Genomic DNA, 14,995 nt, shown 5'->3' with positions numbered 1-14,995 from the left:
TGCTCTATTCCACATTTGTCACTAATTTAAAATTAATCAAGTCGGTTAGGGGCATAACGGCACCATTTGTCACAATGAGACTGCCAGCTATGCCACTGTCTGTGAATACTGTGGGTTAATCCAGACTTGATGTGTTTCACAGCGTTCTCCTCCACAACATCTCCAATCTGACAATCTACCACCCTTAAAAGACACATGTGGCCCCATTCTCTCCTTCATTGACTCCATGTGGTCACCATGGTAACCCATCATTGTTATTTTCTAGCGCTGCCACGGGGGGGAATTCCTTCTTTTTGGCACAGAATCTCTTCAGGGGGGCTCGCCTCTGATTCGGTCCTTAGCAACCAGTCGTTAAGCCACCTTGTTGCCATGCGAGGTGTACCACGCAAGAACCTTTCCTAATCACCTCCGCAGACACTTGCAGATATGCACAGCTTTTATATGGAATTCACAGAGAGTGTTGTGTTAAAGGCCAGTATGAGCCACTGATGGTTGGTGGCACTAACCTCACACCTCCAACAGGTCACCTGCACTGCTGCTTATGCCAATTTACATATATAATATATACACGTATATGTGTGTTTGTCTATATAGTGAGTGTAGGTATGTGCATATACACTATATCTAAATATTATATAAATTGGTGTGTGTGTGTGTGTGTGTACAGTATATATATATGTATATATATATATAATTTGAGTTTGTATATATAAAAAATGGATTTGCATATATATGTAAAAAAAATTCTTTTCGAAGTTGTCAATGAAACAAAAATGATTGGAAAACATTTTATAAGGAAATACAATTTCCGTCTTTCTAGTTCAAAATATCATGTTTTATTCAGTGCATTGCTTGCCATTTCTTTGTTATTAATTGTGAAATTTACTAGTAATTTCTGAATGAAATTTGTTTCAACACTATTTTTTTCAGTGCATGTGCACAATTATGAACATCTACTACATGATACAATATGATACTAGACTATATACTATGCTACTTTCTCCCCCACTCTCTATACTATATTACACTACTCTCTGTCCATATACTATACCAGTGGTTCTCAACTCCAGTCCTCGGGACTCACTGCTCTGCACATTTTGTATGTTTCTGAATCTGACACAATCAGTTCAGTTCATGGATCTCTCTCCTAACGAGCTGATAATCTGAATCAGGTGCATTAAATAAGGGAGACATACAAAATGTGCAGAGTTGTGGGTCCCAATAACTGGAGTTGAGAACCACTATACTATACTGTACTATACTATCTCTATGCTATACTATACTAGACTAGACAAAACTATATTTTATATACTATGCTATATACTATACTAAACTCTCTCTACATATACTATACTATACGATATGATACTATACTATATACTGTAGTACATTCTCTTTCCATATACTATACTATACTATACTATATATATAAGTCGTGGCCTAATGGTTAGCGATTTGGACTTGTGACCCAAAGGTTGCAGGTTCAAGTCTCGTTGCAGGCAAAATGACCAGCGCTCTCTTCCTCCTTCAATACCACGACTGAGGTGAGACCCTTGAGCAAGGCACTGAACCCCCAACTGCTCCCCGGGTGCCACAGCAATATGGCTGCCCACTGCTCTGAGTGTGTGTTCACTTCTGTGTTTGTGCACTTGGATGGGTTAAATGCAGAGCACAAATTCCGAGTATGGGACACACTTTCATATAATATATTGCATATGCATTGAATATTTATTTGCATGTGTATATGTAAGTTTACTATTTATATTTTGGTATATAAACTCTCTCTCTTTCTCTCTCTCTCTCTCTCTCTCTCTCTCTCACACACACACTTTATTTTCTGTATGTATATTTGTAGAATATAGTCTGCTTCTATATGTGCTATATACTGTATGCATTTGTATATGCATACAGTTATGGTCATAAGTTTACATACCCTTTGCAGAATCTGCAAAATTTTACTACTAATAAAAGATAGGCATCATAAATATAGCATTTTTTATTTAGTATTGAATACTGAATTTACACCAATCATCTTATTTATTTATTTATTTTTAATTGTTAACACTTTGCAGATTCTGCAAGGGGTAGGTTAACTTATGAGAACTGTATGTTTGCTTCTATGTTCAAATTATATTGTCAATCACTCCCCAATATCTGACAATATGATAAAAAAAAAAGATACAGTGCACATTTCTCTCTTAAAGGAAACAAAGAATTGCTAGCTGCTAGGATGCAATAACACTCAGTAATAGCCATCTCCCACATTGTATTGATCTCTCGTGCTCACTGTCGGGAGTCACGCCGGCCGCTGTAAGCAGACGTGGCAGATCCAGAAAAAGCGATTAAGGAGGAGTCAATGGCACAGTGCAATCGCAGCACATTGCTGCAAGGCCATCGGGAGCAACGCTGCCTGGAGCGGCCGGTAAGCCTCCTATCTCTGGCACCCACAAAGAACTGCGAGTGACATTTCTCAGCTTCCCCATCCTCCCCTTCTTCCCCCCTGCGTTTCGTGTCCCATGCCCCCCTCATCACGCCACCTTCACTAATTGCCAGGAGAGCCAGAGGAATCCTGGAGAACAAGGCAGATGTAAGGACGCACTATAGAAGATGAAGGCTGTTTGTTGTCTTGCATTATGGATAGTTAGTGAATGTTTTGGCATGGAAGAAAAACTTCCCAAATCACATTTACTACATCTAAATTCAAAGCAGCCTAATTACATTTGTAATCCAAAAGCTCTTGACTTGAATAATCCCATGAGACTGAGCCAGCTTTTGTTTTGGCACCAAAAAGTGGAACCAATTCCCCTTTTTTTCCTTTTAGGTTTAGACACCACAGGTGAATACACTAGAAAAATGGCATAAAACTGTCAAGTGGGGCAGTACCCTAAGGTACAAAAGCTACACTGAAAAAAAAATTGTTGTAGAGACAATTTTCACTCAGAAATTGCACTAAATGAATTACAAAGAAACAAGTGCAAGAAGAACATTGAATGAAATGTGACATTTTGAAGTAGAAAGACTGAAATATTTTCCTATAAACATACTCCAGTAATCTTTGCTTTATTTACAATTTGAAAAAAAAAAATTTTTTACAGTGTAAACCCTAAATAGTACATATTAGTACCTTAAAAGTACCTATTAGTACATAAAGTGTACATATTACAGTAGTAACTTTTAAAACTAACTTTTTAACTGATAGATTTCACCATATTTCCCCTCTTTAAAAAAATGAAATTTATTACATGTATTAAAGATTTTCTGAAATGGTTTCTTAAAATATGCAAATGATCCATTATCTTCCTTATGCACTAAATTCCAGAACAGAAATCTGAACACTGGATAAAGCCAGATTCAAATTTCCTGTTTCCTGTTTTTTTTTTTTTTTTTTTTAAGATTTTTAAAGAAGGGATTTTTTTTCTCTTTTTAACACTTCATAAATCAGACAACACCGACAACGGTCAGAAAATTTCATGTTATTTTTAGGAAAAACAAAATGTTATATAAATCAGGTGTGAAACTATTAAAAATGTGTAAAAATGTAATTTCTATTTTATTTCAGCATTATTCATATGCTAATACTGTTTTTAACATTTCACATTAGATTTTATTTTTATATATTTTTTCAATTTGGTGTGTGTATTTATCATTTTAATAAACAGGTAGGAATAAAACTGTAAAGTTTGGTGTTTGTAAGTGCTACTAAAGTGAACACTTCAGGTGCAAATAGATAAAGTATAATATAATTAACACTTAAATTGGTATTTTGGATGTTTTCTTTCCACTATTTTGAAATGCTATGAAAGCAAAGTAGCCAAAATCTCAAAACTGACCAGTACATAAAAACAATGAGTTTGCCTGTAGTGTCTTGCCATAAAACGGTTTGTCCTAAAAGTAAACTCAGGGTCAGATTAATAGATAGACACCCAGTGAGATTATACTCAAGGGTGGAGGAGGTTGCATGCAACATGCAGCCTTGCGTAAAGGAAATTCAATTTAGATTATTGCACCGGTCTGCTTTTGCCACCCGTGGGACTAAGGAGCTCGAAAATCACAGACCTTTGTGAGTTTAATAAGGAGCTTTGGTCGACTGCAACGTATAATCTCAATGTTGATGAAAAGCACAAATGTGGCGACACGCCCTGAGTTTGTTTGTTCGTTTAATTGTACGAAGCAGCTCACCGCAGGCCCGGGCAGCTCTGTTGTGGAGCCTGAACATGGGAGCTCTCATTTTGAAGTAGCCTTGAGGATTTATTGATAAGCGATTGCTTGTGAAGGCTTATGAAGAGCTGTCTCGTTCGTCAAACGTGCATCCAGCAGAGCCAGCCATTTGATTGGAGCTCAGTGATCTCATAAAGCCTGATTTCTATAAATGGGAAATGGTTCGTTGGTTACCTAATATCTATTTCTGCAGACTTTGATGGAACAGTTGTCTTCGAGACGTTGGCAGATAGTTTTGGATGCGCGGATGGGGCCTCCTGGGAGTTTTGAGTTTCATTTGCAAAATCTGGACAGTCTAATCAGGGAGGTAATACAGTGTGAAGCAGAGGCTGGTTTCGCTTTCTCTGAATCTGCCATAAAAGCAATTTAGCAGCATTTATACTGTAGAATGCATCCATGTAGAGAAATGATTGCACTGTTCTTGGCACACTTTGTCCTCTAATGTCTGGAGATGCTTTTATAGCAACAAGATGATTTTTCCAGAAGTTTAAATACCTATCAGGTATCCTATCAGATTCACAGTTTTCACTATATACTTGCCCTTTGATTCATAATCTATTGGCAAAAACGGCATCCTACTTCAAGGAGAGACTGACTAAACTCACTATGAGACTCAATATGAATGGAGTAAAAATCAGCATATTTTACATTACATTTACATTTTACTTACAAGTACAGTTTGCTTTAATAGCTATAACAACCACAAACACTTAAGGAGACATGTAATGTTTCCTTATTATATCTAATAAAACATTTGAAACTGTGGCACTTAAACTATTACCCGAACAAGCCTCTAAAAGGCATCTGTCTTAATCAAGGAGTTTAATGCTGTTTTTATGTTCAGATGGCTTGGCTTTTAAGCTACTATTTTAAATTAAATGGTAATTTATTGGTGCTTGTGAAGACAACCATCACTGTTATTGTTGCTCATACTTACGGTTAAAGGGGTCATATGATGCGATTTCAAGTTTTCCTTTCTCTTTGGAGTGTTACAAGCTCTTGGTGCATAAAGAAGATCTGTAAAGTTGCAAAGACTAAAGTCTCAAATCCAAAGAGATATTCTTTACAAAAGTTAAGATTCAGCCACACCTACCTAAAATGGCTCATTCTAACATGCCCCCACATATCTACGTCGCTATGTGGAAATATTAGCATAATGCCGCCCAAATGTGCACGCAAAGAAAGAAGGCGTGGTTTCAGGAACAGCAGTAGTGTTGATGCAGCCATGTCAGGGAGACGCTGTGTTTCAGTGCAAAAGCAAAAGCACTTTATTTGGCCTTCCGGAAGTAGATGCAATTAGGAATCATTGGTTAAGATTTATTTACAACAGAACAGCACAACCCAGATGTTCGAATATGTGCAATGCATTTTATGGACGACAGTTTTTTGAACCTAGAAGAGTACAAGGCCCGAGGAACCCTTATGCTCAGAAACGGCCCTGGTTACAATATAAACACATGGAGTTATTTATATCTCATTTACAATAATGTACAGTATTTGAAAAATAATGTGTTTTTTGAACATTAAAGCATGTCAAAATATTCTGTTACACCAAATACACAAAATAATGATCTTTAAAATAGCATCATATGACCCCTTTAAGGATTTGAACCAGCTTTAATTCTAAGTATTAAACTTTGGAATAATTTGCACCGTTTATGCGACGGCATGAGAAATGTGTTAAAAAAATGAACATGGTAGATTTAAGACCTAACTGCACTAAATCTACAGTAGTCCAATTTCATGTCACGTCTGAGGTGGTCAAAATGAGGAAATCTGATCGGAAACATTTTGTTTTCTGCATTAAATTTGCATCCATTTAGTAGCCATTCCAGCGTGTGTAACGTCTCAGAGATTCTGCCAGCAAACCCATCCAGTTGACATATCAATCAGAGCAGTTAGACTTTTACTCAATTAAGTGTTGGCACTAAGCAACTGGAAATCTAATCTATTTCGCATTAGACTGTTTCTTTGTTAATGCTTTGTCCAGTGCATCCGACAGGCCTTGTCTCACCGTGCCAGAGCCATCTAAGATGTGTATTCTTCAAAGCGGGCTGGTCTAGTTTTCCATCTTTAATCTGAATCACATGAGAATCAGATTATGATTCTGACAGTTCTTAAAGCATGTGTTATGCTCTTTGTGGGTTATTTTATGATTTAGAGCATTGCATATTGTCTACATATAAATGACTGATGAAATACATATGAATTTTCTCTTTTGTGAGTCACAGTGATGTTTGAAGTAAAACAGTGTTCCAAGAAGCTTGGCTTGTTCATGTGGGTTCGTTGGGATACAGAATTTCTTAAAAAGGTATAAAGTGCAAATTAATCAAATCCATTTATGGCCTTATGCCCTCAGAGGTGGCATTTTACTGAGGAAAAAAATAGTGAATTGTTTCTCTAGTGTTTTATCCTTTGATCAAGATAATTACCAGAAAACAGATCCCAAATAAAGTACATTTTATGCATTAGCCTGTTCTCGTTCAGTCAGTCTGAACATGTTTTACAACTTAAAAGATTTTACACAAAGGCTTTTTGATTCAACGATACAGCACATTGGGAAAAGGACCATTAAAATGAGCAATCAACAAATTCTTCAGAAATGCCAAGGATTTCCATTTACAACTCTCAGCCCTTAGATAATCAGAAAATGTTTTAAATTATAGGCTAGTCTATAATCCATTAATACCCTTTTCATGCTTAAATGTTAAGTGTCAGATATAAAGTGGAAAACATGAGTAATGATGTATAGTTTGGTATTAGCATCAGAAGGGCGTTGATGCCCATAGGCAAGTTTGAGCAACAGAACATCAGATAAGATCAATGACTAAACGTCCTAAAAAAAAAAAAAAAATTATTTGGCATATTTGATGCAGACCCCCATCCTAAATATGCCAGTTACTTTTTCTTTAGGTAGTAAACAGAACTGCAGAATAACTCTATTGATTTTAGATGAATGCATTCAGTTAACTATTTGACATAAAAAAAACGAAAACAAAAAACAAATACAGTTTAAGAGAAATGCACACAAAAATCTTAATTTTATTATATTAAAGATAAGCTAGATTTAGATCTACATTTCTTATTATTTGTATATTTTAGAAACTTAATAAAGAAAAAAACTGTAGAAAAATACTGAAACACGGTCAGCATTTATCTATAATTAATTATTCTGCATCATCAGAGATTTAATCCAAAACGCAGCGTGTGGAGAACGGAGGGCAGACGTATTCCCCGCCCCCTCATGAATAATGTGCAATAACCCCGCCCCCAAGCGCAGAAGCTGTAGTAGAGCACCCGTATGCGCACGGCGTCTTCATATGATACCAGAACCGCGTCGCTACAGTTGATAGATACGCTGGTCCTTCCGTCTGCAGCTGGACTCTTGATTTATGGTGATCTTCTGATCACAAATCCTTTACATTTGCTACGTGCTGACCGGTACGCACGAAAACCAGGAGTTACTGTTTAATAGGAAAGGAAAACCGAAGGACGAAGCGTTTACACTGGGCGAAGGTGTTCTTCATCTCCAGCGCTTCCCACTATACGGACACCAGCGCAAAAGAGCAGCAGATCCTCATCCACACGACTGCATATCAGCGTAACGGGTAGGTCCAGTCTCCAAAGGACTACATAATATAACATCCAGCGTGTTGACGTGAAATGGGCGATGGTTACGCGTCGTTTCCGAGCGGCGTTCATCGTATTTAATGAATCAATGAACCATCCTTATTGTTTATTTACAACGTTATGAGTAACGGCGGAGTGCTGGGTAGACAGACTTTCAGCTCCAATGTCTCTCCTTTGAAATGCTTGCATGTACCTCCCATAGCCGGAGATGCAGTAGGATCTTATTTGGCAACAGTGTTGCGCGTGCAGTGTATGGCACAGACGCATGGCAGGTTTGGTGCGTGCATTGTTTTAGTAATTAATTAATTATATAATTGATTGTATTATGCATGCATATATATGTAACACTGTACATACATATATGTAATAAAATATATGAACTATTATATAACCACACACACACACACACACATATATGTTAATGTTTGTTTAAATACCCTAATATTACGTAGGGTCCTGGTAAGCCCTGATTTGTTATCATGCAGAGAATGTGTTTGTATCTCATTGGACTTTGGGGTGGGAAACCCTTCTTATGAGCAGCCCTTCATTATTGCATGCATTTATTGCGTATGCATGCAAAATAAATATGGCGAATGGAACAGCACTATTCCTTCTGCATCAGCATTGACTGGGGCACAATGTGGGAATTCAGTTCACAACTGTGTATTTACGTTCTTGGCCTTGTCAGATTTAGATCACTCATTGGCTTTCATGCAGCAGATCACCTGCTTTACTACCACCCTAATGTTAAGGAGTCTTTGCCAGGTGTGGCGCCACACTTTTGAACTTAAGTGCCAAAGAATTTACCTAAACTTATCATTGGCTCATAAGCACATCCTGATGATGGCCCCTTGATTGTGGTTTTTAACGTAATATCCTAATTCCAACAAAGGCTTTTAATTTTATACCTCATGTGAGTGTCGTTTATGTCTTCATAGACTGTTATCCCTTCTTCAGAGAGACTTTGCATTGATGCATAATCCAAAATGATCCCTAAAAATAGGTGTGGTAGGGGTCATACACACGTTCTTAGAAGTGATTAGCATGCTTAATATTAATTTCTACGTGATTGGCTGTCCATAATAGCAGCTGTGGTGAAGTGATTAGGGATTTCCATGTGCCGTCTGGGTTTTGGGGGCTTGAGACTTTTCCACAGAAAATCATCTCAGCTGTTTCTCAACACCGGCAACCACAATGAGAAATGTCTTCCCTGGTCTGGGGGCATCAGCTGAGAAAATCACCCAATCGTAATTAAACGCCGCAAATTGATTCACCGGCTGGCCAGTGTTTGTGTGTGTGTGTGAGTGTGTGAACGAGCGAGCGCAGGATTAATAGGCCCAGGGGTCCTTAACTAAACGCCAGTGAAGTAGGAGGAACTTTTGCTCTTGTTTTGGAGAGAAGAGGTATTTGACAGGTATATTTTCTCATACTCCGCATTTTAACCGCAAGACAAGTGAAATTAAATTCAAAATTGAAGGAAGCATGAAGGGCCGGGAGGAATTGATAGATTTGACACAGTTTAAATTGGTTTTCCCAAAGTTAATTTCAGACCGTGTTGTTTTGACCTCAGACGACAAATAGTGTTGCCACATTTCAGATCAAATCTTGGGGATTCATCTTTCATAACTTCCTTTTACACAACTGAAGAAGAATTCTCTGAAGCTCTTGAAACCTAGCAGACATTCAAGCATGCTAGAATTTGGTCTGCGCTCTCGACTGCAGTCTTGTTTATGTTGAATGTCTCGTAAGGTGATCTATGGGGAAATTTTGGCGTAATCTCATTCTCATAATTTAAAATGAGCATCCTGCGTCATCTGCTAGTTATTCGAGTATCAGACAGGAGGGTCCGTCACCAAGGCAACAAGTCACCACAAAGCCCAGCATGCCAGGTGTTGCTCTTTAACATTTGTCCCTTTGAAGCTTCCGCACCCCTATGGGGACCTTTTATGGGGTCTGTTTTCTGCCTTTTTGCTGCACTTGGCCAGGCATACATTGTTTCTCTGCTTGACATATGAGCGTAGCCAGGATGCTAGTTGGGTGCGGGTTTGAAAATACCCCCCATGAGCTTTTATTGTATATTTGAGAGGACCTATGAAATCCATATTAATTTTCCCCAAATTCTGTGTTTTCTTTTTTAAGTTTTCTGGATTCCTTTTTAATGGTTTAATACATTTTAATAATCAAAAAGGATGTCAAATCAATTAAATTCATAGAACGTTAACAATTTAATTTTTGACATTTTTTAAAATTACTAGTATGCTATGAAATGTTTTATTTTTTCAGAAATTCTGAATTCTGAAATATAGTGACACGCAGAACATGCAGGCTTGTTGTGGTTTAATGTTCGTAGTTTGTGGTCCATATTAAAATTTTATTAAGTGTACAGCCCTGCTTTTGATTTATTCATCAAAATTTTGCCAAATTTTTATGACTGGAATTTGCAATTCCATCTTCATTTTCCACATTTTAGAAATCAAAGGGCCCTATATTTGTGTGTATGTGGGCTAATACACAATGGGCCTCATTTATAAAGCGTGCGTACGCTCAGATTTGATCTTAGAGAGTGCGTATGCTTAAAGGGTTAGTTCACCCAAAAATGAAAATTCTGTCATTAATTATTCACCCTCATGTCATTCTAAAACCGTAAGACCTCCGTTCCTGTTCGGAACACAAATTAAGATATTTTTGAAGCATTCTGAGAGCTCTCTGCCCCTCCCATAGACAGCAATGTAATTACCACAATCAAGGTCCAGAAACGCAGCAAGGAGATCGGTAAAATAATCCATGTGACATCAGGGGTTCAACCGTAATTTTTCGAAGCTACGAGAATACTTTTTCTACGCAAAGAAAACAAAAATAACGACTTTATTCAACAATTCGTCTCCTCCGCGTTACCCTGGTGCCATTTTGGAGAGTATCCACTGAACGCAAACAGCGTATGCTATTCTGTGTCAGCTGTGCCACGCAGATACATTTTCTACGTTGTTTACGCTTTGATTTGAACGAAAACAACGTATCCCTGTGGTGCGGCTGTCACAGAATAGCAATATTCTGTACGTACGTTTATTTTATGAATCACCCGTACACATATTTGAGAGATGATCGTAAGATCAATTTTAGAGTGGTTTCTGCGCAACATTTTATAAATGAGGCCCAATATGTCTGTGGAGTTCATCAAAAATGAATGGTGAATAGATGGAGTTTGGTCCCTCAATTTTTGCTCTCTAGACCAGGATCACCTTAATTATGCGAGAAGCAGCAGATGTAGGGCAGCTTAGTGTGGTGTGCAGCTGTAGAAGCCCACGGTGATTTAAACACATTGAAATGTCTTGCCTCATCTACTGCCGTGTTAATTTTTGCTTTCAAGTATCATGTTTTGTTTGCCTTATGTGTCTTACTCCCCTCACTCAGCCAGGCATTAGGCTATTTTTAAAATTCCCTACTTGGTTTTGGGGGTTTAATCATCAAAATGACTTTCTGATGCCTGAAAGATTCAGTCATCACCCTTATCAGGATCCTCAATGATGTCTATCTTAGCCAGCCAGAAACAATGCTGAAAATAGAATGGTTTAATACCAGACACGTCTTTTCCAGTAGACTGTGTTTCCTATGGTCTGTTGTTTGGAAAAGCTAGACTCGCTCCCAAACTTGCAGGTATTTATGTTGGTTCCTTGTGATTTAGATGCTCTGCCTTTCATCAACATCACATTGGGGTTTTGGGATCAGATTTTGCAGTGCAGGTGGGTTTTGTCTTATCACCACCCTGATCCTGAAGAATCCTGAACTCCCGGGGCGCCTGAGGTCTGTCTTCAGATTCTTATTTTCTCATTTCTCTCATACATTCCTGTGGGTATGATTTAATTAACCTATTTGTCAGTTGCACTCCGCTCTCTCTGATATCAGCGATGAAGCTGCAAAGTGACTGAGGAAGTCTGGCTCATCAAACGTCAGGGCCAGCCTGCAGATTCTGTGTTTGTTTTGGCTCACTGCCGTGCCATTGTCTTCTGTCAGTTTATCCCAGCGTTCAGGCCAGCATTGGTTAGTTTGTTCCATAGAGACCAGGCAAACGGGAGTTTTCATTAAGAAAACATCTCGATTATTTTGTTCCTAGATCATACCCTGGACACTTCCTGAGACGGTGTGTTTATGTTAGTCAGGGATACATAAAAACTCTCATGATGACGTTTGTATACAGTAGTGCTTGATAAAGCTCAACTCATTGACATCCCCAAGGCTTTGTTTTTTGGTTTGGCTGTTGTTTAGTTGTCTTGGTGTTAGATAATTAATTTTTGTTGTTTTGTGCAATGTTGCAGGAAAACAGAAGCGAGCTTTCATTGCCACTATGATTCAAGGAAAATGGTCTTAGATTAACCTAATGTCTGCCTGATGATTTAATTGGATTCAGTCTCATTTGTTGTGGGCTAATTGTCATGAATGATATGACGTTTTATGGAAAAGTCATCTGAAAGATGTGGATGTTTACTATTGAGGTTCTAGTGTTGCAGTAAAGGTTTTCTTTTGAAAATGCATTTTTTTTCATACAATAAAAGTCAGTGGTGTGGTGTCCAACATTCTTAAAAATACCTTCTTTTGTCTTCCACAGATGAAAGAAAGTCACAGATTTGGAGCAAACAAATTAATTTTCAAATTTTGGTCTTTTTTCACACAAAGCTACTTGGAATGTAGTGCACAAGTCACGTGGGCCATTTCATATACTTTATTTTAGAGCTTGACAGCCCATTGTCACTCAATGTCAATATATTCAAAGGAGTGCTGAGATATTCCTCAAAAATTCACATTTTGTTTGTAAAAAAGAAAGTCATACAGGTTTGGACCAACTTGAAGGCAAGTAAATAATTAATAATGGGTGAATTATTTCTTTAAACAAAAGTGCATTGTTGAACGAAGGTGACCAGGACGCTTGTTCACAAGGAAACAAGTGTGAATAAGAGCACCTTCAACTGAAGCCACATCATTTGCCTGGTATATTTGGCTAACGAGTCTGGTTTGTACACCTTGTAAATTCAACAACCTGTTTAACTTTCCTTGTTTGCTCATGTACAGCATCCAGCAGTTCCCACACTTTCTCCCTGTTGAATGGAAAATTTCTTTTCCCTAGCATTCTGCTCCCTTCTTGAGTGCACTTCACCATAAATATGCTTTAAGTCCTCTTAATGGCCCAGTGTCCGACACAACCAGTTTGTCCCTTTAAATCCAGTTAATCCAGATGACGTCTTACACCACAGACACTAGTCAGTTACCTACAAGTATTTGTTTACTTAGTTAGCATGAGCTGTTTGCTTTGAGAAGCACCTCATGAGTGGATAGACTGCTGACACAAGCAAACACAAGCATGTGACTTGAAATACCCTAACTACTTATTCTAAACCTGTTGAACAGGATTTGTATTACTTTTTATTGTCAGAGATAGTAGATTAAGATAACAATTCTTGATAAACGAGGAGACCATAGACATTATATACTAGACCTTAAAATATATCTCATTTAGCATCTGTGACAGGAAACAAGCTTTCTTCGATAATGTAGAAGACATAGCTGTGCCTTTGTAAGGTCGAAGCATACTGTACTGTCACCTCCTGATTTGATATGATGGCTCCTTGACTCCATTTCTTCTCCTTGACTTGCACACACCACCTCCTCCTTGATGTGGTGTTAAGTTGAATGCGTCTCTAGAAGCTTCTAGTGCGTTATGCCAGTGGTGTGTTTTGCAACGGCTGCAGGTTAACTGCTGGATCCATCTCTGATCTGACAGGCTTTCGCTGGGTGAAACCAACCACCCAAAGAAGCTTTGTTCAGTGTGAAGTCTATTATATCTTACACTTGACTTTATACTGGTAACTGGAGAATCATTTGATATATATATGACGTGCTGAAATCGCGTTTGGTCTCGTACTGTATCGCGTACCTTGTCAGTGTCGTGCGCTTTGCTTGGCCATTTGTTGTGATAAACAGGAAAGTGTGTCCAGCTGAATTCAATTTGAGTTTTGTTAGACGAATATAAAAAGCTTAGTATACCACGGCAGCACTCGTGTGAAGCTCTCCTCATGTGAAGACCGAAGAGTGTAAAGACCATCGACTCTACCGTTTGACTCCACCGAGCTGGGAAATCGGCAAGTGACATAAGTATCGCTTTTGAATCATTCTCTTTCCTACTACTTGTTTCCCTTCGGTTTTCAGTTTTTATAACCAATTCTTACTATGCGTTTTCAGATCCCTACTATTACTACCACTCACACTGTAGGCAGTGCAATCCTAACAACCTGCGCACTTTGCCTATGTCTACTAATACACTACTTTCTTTTTCTATTGGTCTCTGGAATTGCCAATCTGCTGTAAACAAAGCATATTTTATTACTTCTATTACAAGTCATTTGAGACTAAACCTTATGGCCCTGACAGAGACACAGCTCCTTTGAATCACATTCAGCCACTATTACCCACCCTCTTAGAATCCATTTTAGTTGTTTATCGACCCCCAGGACCACTAGGTAACTTCGTGGAAGAATTAGATGTGCTGCTCTCAAACTTTCCTGAGGATAGTACTCCAATAGTTATGCCTGGAGACTTCAGCATCCACCTAGATAAACCTCAGGCTGCAGACTTCCACACTCTGCTTGCCTCTTTTGATCTCAAGTGAGGGTTAACTACTGCTACTCACAAATTAGGTAACCAACTGGACCTTATTTACACACGACACTGGTCCACTGATCATGTACTGGTTACTCCACTGCACATCTCGGATCACTTTCTCCACACCCTTAACCTCAACATGGTTCCTGACACAACACATACCCCTACAAAGGACATACTATCACAACAAAATTAATAATTCACCTAACTCTCGCATGCTCTTTAAACCATTTTCCTCCCTCCTTTGTCCTCCTCCTCCCCCTCCTTCATCAACTCTAACCGCTGATGACTTTGCCACATTCTTCATTAATAAAATTACGAACCTCAGTGCAAAATTTGCCACACCACAAACTGTCAAACACATCTTACCAGCAAACATACTCATTTTCATCCTTCTCTCCACTCTCTGAGGCAGAAGTCTCTAAACTCATCCTTTCCAATCATCCTACTACTTGTCCGCTTGATCCTATTCCATCTCATCTCCTTCAAGCCATTT

The 14,995-nt window shown here is 38.4% G+C and overlaps 1 protein-coding gene across 1 annotated transcript in view; it reads left to right on the top strand.

The window, feature by feature from the left end:
- Nucleotides 1–7,545: 7,545 nt before the first annotated feature.
- The window catches only part of tanc2a (tetratricopeptide repeat, ankyrin repeat and coiled-coil containing 2a), a 163,654-nt gene continuing 156,204 nt past the window's right edge, over nucleotides 7,546–14,995 (top strand). Inside the window, exon 1 of the mRNA XM_016452399.1 lies at nucleotides 7,546–7,826. The gene's annotated coding sequence lies outside the window, so the exon portion shown is untranslated. The remainder of the gene's footprint in view (nucleotides 7,827–14,995) is intronic.

Source organism: Sinocyclocheilus anshuiensis, unplaced genomic scaffold, assembly GCF_001515605.1.
Source record: "Sinocyclocheilus anshuiensis isolate Anshui unplaced genomic scaffold, SAMN03320099.WGS_v1.1 scaffold11, whole genome shotgun sequence".
NCBI classification, from domain to species: domain Eukaryota; kingdom Metazoa; phylum Chordata; class Actinopteri; order Cypriniformes; family Cyprinidae; genus Sinocyclocheilus; species Sinocyclocheilus anshuiensis.
Note: the sequence above shows the minus strand (reverse complement) of the source record. Positions and strands in the feature narration are given on the sequence as shown.